We start from the raw sequence: 7,326 nt of genomic DNA, 5'->3' as shown, positions 1-7,326 counted from the left end.
CCTATATTTGTGTTCTACCTTATGATTCCCATTCTATGACAAACAACAATTTTAACAGCATAGCACACAGTGGAGGAACCAAATAAAACAAAGGAGATGAAAAGGAATGGTCTGCTTCTACCAAGGATGCAAACAAATAACACAAGTTGGGTGTGAAAGTGACCAGAATAGCTGAGAACTCAAAGTCAGTGGTGTGTGGACCCCATGCTGACTTAGCACACTGGTGTGGATTTGACAAGCCACAAGCACCAAGGCATGCGGGATCTCTACAAATAGCACACCTGGCCAAAAGCTGGCATTGGTAGTGGTGGACAGTATAGGCTGCATCTCAGTGGGATCTCCAGAAAAACTGGAAATAAATGAAAACCACCCAAATGAAGATAAACAGCAGCTATCTATTCAGAACATGCTATAGTAAAGAGTCAGCCACCATCACTTGTAGCTGGTGGGCACCCAACTACAAGGCAGGCAGTGACTGAGAAACTTTATAGTGGGAAAAATAATGGGAAGGCCTCAGGTGTACTGTGATTGGAGGTTGTGCAGGGGCAGAGGTGGGTTGATGAGTAGAGGGGCATCTGTGAGATTGGTTGGGGATTTAGCTTCCTCTGATTGGTCCTGAGTTGAAAGCAGGGGCAAAAAATAGGGAAGCTAGAAATCACTGACCAATTCCTGACCATTCTGGCCTGATCACTGAATAAGTTTGGCTTCTTGGGCTGGTTGCTGCAGATTATGGGTTAGGGTTCTGTTGTATGTGGTCTGGCTATTGTCCATTTGCATGTTAAGGCTCTGAAGAGGTATTGGTGTCTTGCCCCAGGAAGTTAACCATCTGGGTAAGGTAATGAGATAGACATTTAAAGAAAAGATTGTTTGTGCCTGGGTTCAGGGATCCATATGAGACCAGGCTGAGGGGTCAGACTGTGGGTAGGGTGAGACGTGGGGGTGCACACAGGTGAGGGTTGGACTGTGGATAGGTGAGTGGTCAGAGTAGGGCACAGGGGCAGGCCAGAAGGTTCTTTCTGAAGGTAGATTGATTACTAATGTAGGACTGACTCAGCGATGTTGGCCTAATGAGCCCCATCTCTGGCCAGCTCTGATTTAAGGGCATGTCACATCTTTCTACTTTCCTGCCATCTTTTGGCATTAAGAGACCACCCCTAGCTGCACCTGGTCCCTTGGGGGAAGACTTTTGGTGTATTCTAAAGTTGGGGAGGAAGTAACATGGCTTTGATAAGGGGTGAAATTACAGCCTGCAGCCTCTCCCTGCTGTGTGATACAAGCATTATCCCACCTGCACAGCAAGGTGCTTTGAGAGTCACATGCCCTCTGACAAGCCAGAATTGCCCCTGTGCCATTGTGCTAGGAATCAAGATGCCGTGATGCCCACAACCTCTCAGGGTGGTAGGGGTGTTAGGAGATGGTGGGAATAATAGTGGCTTTTCTCCATTCATTGTGCTGCTTAATGCATTTCTTTCTCCTTAAAAGGTTGGCTGTAGGAGTACCTACAATCTATAATCTCCATTCATTGCCTTTGAGTTAGTGGTAACCTCATTTGCTGTCTTGCTACAGCCCCTAAAAGGCCCCATTGATTGCCCTAGTCTTTTGAGTTGGGCATTGTCTTCCACATCTTCATTCATTTATACCACCTACATTTATAATAGGTATAAACTGTGTATCAAGTGCTTTATCACAGGGGATGAATGATGAGTATGACACAGCCTTAACTTTCATGGATCTTAAAGTCTATTATGGGAGACAGATGATAATAATAAAGGTTCAGAGAAGAATACACACAGGGCACCACAGCAAGATAATGGGGACAGCTGGGCAACTTAGGTGGTGTAGAGGGGGTGGCATATCAACTGACATTGGATTTTGAGACTATGTTCACATGTGTGAAGCACAAACAAGTACACTTCAGGCAGAAGAAAAGCACACAGGAAAGTCTTGGCATTCCTGGCACCAAATGAAGGCTATGAGCTCAGAACACAAAGGCTGAGGACTGAGGGCATGAGGTGCAGCTGGGTAGGAAGCTGGGGTCACTTGGAGACATGTAACTGTGTCTGTGTTTAAGTCCAAATGTATCATAACAGGAGGCCATGGAGGGCTTTTAGGTTACAGGATTGGATTTAGGCTTTATAAATAGGCCATGTTAAAAATACAAGTAATTACTATCGCTTTTATAAAAATGATCATGTACATTATAAACACTTCATGCAATAGAGAAAAGTACCCAAAGAGATAGCAACAATGCACCTTGATGTCGATGTGTAACTAGTACTTTGGCTGCCAGGGTGAGGATAGCAAGGTAGCCATGGGGACTCATTCATTAGCCATTAATTTATTAAACAAGTATCTGTGAAGCACCTGCTCTGTGTCACAAACTCTTCCCTGCTTTAGGGGGTGGTGGACATAGCAGAGAAGGTTCCTGCTTTCATGGGGAGATGCAAGGAAACACCTAAGGCAGGTTCAGCTGATGATGAGTGATATGAAGAAAAGCAGATTAACACAGGGTGGAGGCAGCATGTTGAGATTCATAATTAGAGGACCTCCCCCTGGAGGGCAGACATCTGAGCTATGACATGTGAGACAAGGAGCCAGGAGGACCAGCAAAGACTGAGTGGGAACTAGTGTTGGGAGGGCTTTAGGCATGATTCCAGATGTGATGGGAAACCACTGAGGATCAGTTAGAGTTTTGCACATATCTAGGTAGGAGCTGATGGTGGCTGGGAGAAAAGAGGAAGAAAAGTGGACAGATACGAGATGTGTTTTGGAGGTAAACCGTAACTGCTCCTGATGGATGGGATGTGGAAAGGGACCAAGGGAAAGAGGTGTGTCAAGGAAGACTCCCGAATTTCTGACTTGTATGACTGGCTGAATGGCAGGAGGTGCCACTTACTGACATGGAGAAGAACAGAGAGGGGGTAGAAAGACTTTTAGGGGGGCAAATTAAGAGTTGAGTTTGGGACATGTTAAGTTTAAGGTGCTGTGCGAGACAGGTTAAGGTGTGGAGGAGGCATTTTGATATCAAGATTGGACTCCCAAGGAGGGGACTGAAGGACATTGACCTGAGAATAGATGGCACATGAATGGCCTTGGAAATGGATAAAACCACTGGCAAGGTGGCACAGAGAAAGAAGACAAATGTGCCTCTAGGGGCACAAGATAAAGGAGGAAGAGCTAGCAGGAGCAGAGGAGGAACTGCTAGAGAGGGAGGTGAAACCCTGGAGAGTGGAGCCCTGGAAGTCAGAAGGAGTGAAGCTTTACCAAGTTAGGTGTGTTCAGAAGTGTAGAGTGCTGCTGAGAAGAAGGAATTATGCCTCGGTTTGGTAACATGGAAGTCCTGAGGCCTTGATGAAAACTATTTCCAGTTTGTAGGAGGAACCAGACTGAAGTAGATTTAAGAAGGAACGTGCAGGCAGCAGAGGAAGCTGGAAAAGCCAGCAAACACAGGACAAGGTGCTCAGCTTCACCACCAATCAAAGAAATGCAAATGGAGGTAAAAATGAGATACTGTTTCTCACCCATCCAACTGGCCAACAGTTAAAAATGGTGTTACAGTGGAGTGTTAAAACTGAAGTTTTGACTGGGACTTCCAGTAATGTGGATGTGGGACCTCAGAAATAGATCCCTGTAAGCAGAGTTTCCAAAGGAGACAGTCCCCAGAGTTGTGACTTTTGGGCTCTACAACTAGAGCAATGAGACAAGGAAAGTCAAACAATGAGGACTCGGTGAGAAGATGCTTTTGGAAAGTGGTATTGCTCTGTGTTGAGGCCTTGACACCGCCTCAAGGAGGAGAGGGATGCTTCAAAGTCAGTGCCTGTGTCAACTCTGCTGCTATAACAAATACCATACACTGTGGGGCTTAAAATACCAATCAAGGTCCTGGATGATTTAATGCCCCGTGAGGACCCTGGCTTGTAGACAGCCACCTTTTCACTGTATCTTCATATGGCTGCGAGAGATAGATCATTTCTCTCCTGTCTTTTATTATGTAAGGGCACTAATCCCATCACCAGTGTTCCACACTCATGATCTAATTACATCCCAAAGGCTCCACCTCAAAATATTGTGACAGTGGGGATTAGGGCTTCAACACATGGATTTGGGATGAGGAACACAGCCAGTTCATGGTAGTTAGCAAGACTTGCAATGTGTTCTCTTCAGCTGAAGATACCGAGAAAGCGCACACTGAAGAAAGCTAAAGAGATAATCAGCAGCAGCACCTTTGTCTCATTTCTGATCTCAGGAGGGAAATATCTTAATGAATTAGGGCTGCTGTAACAACATACCATAGGTTGGGTGGTTTCAACAACTACAATTTATTTCTCATAGTTTTAGAGGCTGGGAAGTTCAAGATCAAGGCACCAGCAGATTCAGCGTCTAGCTTGGGCCTTCTTCCTGGTTTATACACAAATATCTTTTCACTGTGTTCTCACATGGCAGAAGGGGCCAAGGGTCTCTCTGGGGTCTTTTTTTTTTTTTTTTTTAATAAGGGCACAAATTCCATTCAGGAAGGCTCCACCTAATCACTTTCCAAAGGCTCTCAAAGGCTCCACCTTCAGATGCCATTACATAGGGTGGTTTCAGAACACATTTTTACAGGCATATAACATGCAGTCTATAGGAAAAAGATTTAAATTTGTCAGCTTTTCAGTTGATGTAGGGTTTTGGTTGGTAACATTTTTTAGTTTCAAAAACTTACCTTTTACTACTAGTTTATTAAATGGTTTTAAAAATTATGAATAAATGCTTATTTCTGCATCTATTAAGGGTTTGACTCCAGAACTAAGCAGTCTTTGGAAGTCACATGGTGCTGAGAAGATAAAAATTGTTTTCCATAGCTCTCCAATAGAAAGAGATCTCAGTGAACACTCAGACTTTTCAGTGAGACCCCCTCAAAGGGGGTACACCCTAAAAATAATACACTCTGAAATAGATATAGACATAGAAACCTTAACTCTGCCTTGAAGCATCTCAATCTCAAATTGGATTAAGGCAACTCTTCTACTGTCTTCCATTAGCAAAGGAATTATAACAAAAGTTCTCTATAATTTTTCTTAAGCAATGCCTGATGTTTAATCAAAATTACTGGGTAGGCTGCATATGGTGGCTCATGCCTGTAGTACTAGCACTCTGAGAGGGTAAGGCAGGAGGATAGTGTGATGTCAGGATCAGCCTGAGCAAAGGGAGACCTTGTGTCTACTAAAAATATAAACATTAGGGGTTTGGTGCCTGTAGCTCAAGCGGCTAAGGCACCAGCCACATATACCAGAGCTGGTGGGTTTGAATCCAGCCCAGGCCTGCCAAACAACAATGACAACTACAGCCAGAAAATAGCTGGGCGTTGTGGCAGGCACCTGTAGTTCCAGGTACTTGGGAGGCTGAGGAAAGAGGATCAGTTAGGTCCAAGAGTGAGGTTGCTGTGAGCTGTGACACCACAGCATTCTACCCAGGGCGACAGCTTGAGATTCTGTCAATAAAAAAAAAAAAAAGAAAGAAAGAAACATTAGGTTCAATGCCCATAGCTCAGTGGTTAGGGTGCTGGCCACATACATTGGGGCTGGTGGGTTTAAACCCGGCCTAGGCCTGCTAAACGACAATGACAACTGCACCAAAAAAATAGCTGGGTGTTGTGATGGGCTCCTCATAGTCCCAGTGACTTGGGAGGCTGAGGCAAGAGAACTGCTTAAGCCCAAGAGTTCAAGGTTGTTGTGAGCTGTGCCAAAATAGCACTCTACCAAGGGTGATATGGTGAGACTCTGTCTCAAAAAAATAAATAAATAAAAATAGAAACATTAGCTGGGCGTGGTGGCACATGCCTGTAGTCCCAGCTTCTCAGGAGGCTAAGCAGCTTGAGCCCAGGAGTTGGAGGTTGCTGTGAGCTAGGTTGAGGACATGGCACTCTAATCCTGAATGATAGAGGAGACTGTGTCTCAAAAATAAAAAATTACTAGGTATATCAAGAGATCAGTATCAAGAGATCAAAGCAGTTGACTTGAAATCAGCAGTTGCCCAGGCTGGTCTTGAACTCCTGGCCTCAAGTAGTCCTCCTGCCTCAGCTTCCCTAAGTGCTGGGATTACTGGCATGAGCCACAATACCTAGAAGAAAGTTAAAGTAGATATGGACCTGTATTTAGAAATTCCTAAAGAGCCACTTTAAGTGTGAAGAAGCCAGATAAGCAGCATTTGGCAAAGGACTTTTCCTCTTGCAGCCATTCCTTGCCTGCTCTTCTTTGCTTAGGTCTAGTGTTATTTACTTATTTTAAAACAACAGCTTTATTTATATGGTTCCTATGCCACACAGTTTGCCCATTTAAAGCTCACAATTCAATGGTTTTTAGTAGATTCACAGATATGTGTAACCACTATCAAAATCATTTTTAGAATATTTTTTATCATCCTTTCAAAAAACCCTATACCTATTAGACACCATTTCCCATTCCCCTACACCCACCCTGCCCAGTCGTAGGCAATCACTAATCTACTTTTTATTTTTGTGGATTTGCCTATTTTGGACATTTTGTATAAATGGAATCATATAATGGTTGATCTTTTGTGATCAGCTTCTTTCACTTAGCATAATGTTTTCAAAGTACATCCATGTTTTAGCATGAATCAGTTCTTCATTCCCTTTTCTGGCTGAATATTTTTTCATTCCACTTAAAATGAGTAAAGTCTTTGTCTAGTAAGTTTATCACCTAGGTTCTTCAGAAACTATTTCTATTGGTTGCCTTTTTTCCTGTATGGGGGTGATATTTCTTATTTCTTTGCATGTCTCATAAATTTTTGTTGAAATTTATATGTATATATTATTTACCAAAATGTGGCAACACTAGGAATCAAATTCTCCACCCCACCCTCCGACACCAGGATTTGTTATTGTTGCTTGGTATAGATGTTGTTGATGTTTGTTTAATGACTTTTATAACCTAATTTTATAAAGTCTGTGTTCTTTGTAAGGTATGGCCACTGAAGTCTCTGCCAGGTTAGTTTAGCGGTCAGCCAATGGTTGGACAGAGATTCTTTAAGTGCCTGGAGACAACATCTCCTAGTCTTCCTCAAGGAGTTTGTGTAAAGGCTGGGCATACTTTCAACACTCAGGTAGAAAATTGACACACCTTCCTTAGCCTTTACTTGCTTGTATGTTTCCTCAGATTCAGTCTGATGTGAGAGCCTGGGGCCTCTTCAGGCCTTTCCTGAGCATGTACACAGCCCTGAGCATGCATGTAGCCTTCTAGTTTCCTGCAAATAGGTCAGAGATTTTCCAAGTCCCCAAATCCTCTTTTTAAACTTTTTGGGTAGTCTAATATTTGCTCCCCCTGTTAT

Source organism: Otolemur garnettii, unplaced genomic scaffold, assembly GCF_000181295.1.
Source record: "Otolemur garnettii isolate 467f Iridium unplaced genomic scaffold, OtoGar3 scaffold00025, whole genome shotgun sequence".
NCBI classification, from domain to species: Eukaryota; Metazoa; Chordata; class Mammalia; order Primates; family Galagidae; genus Otolemur; species Otolemur garnettii.
Note: the sequence above shows the minus strand (reverse complement) of the source record.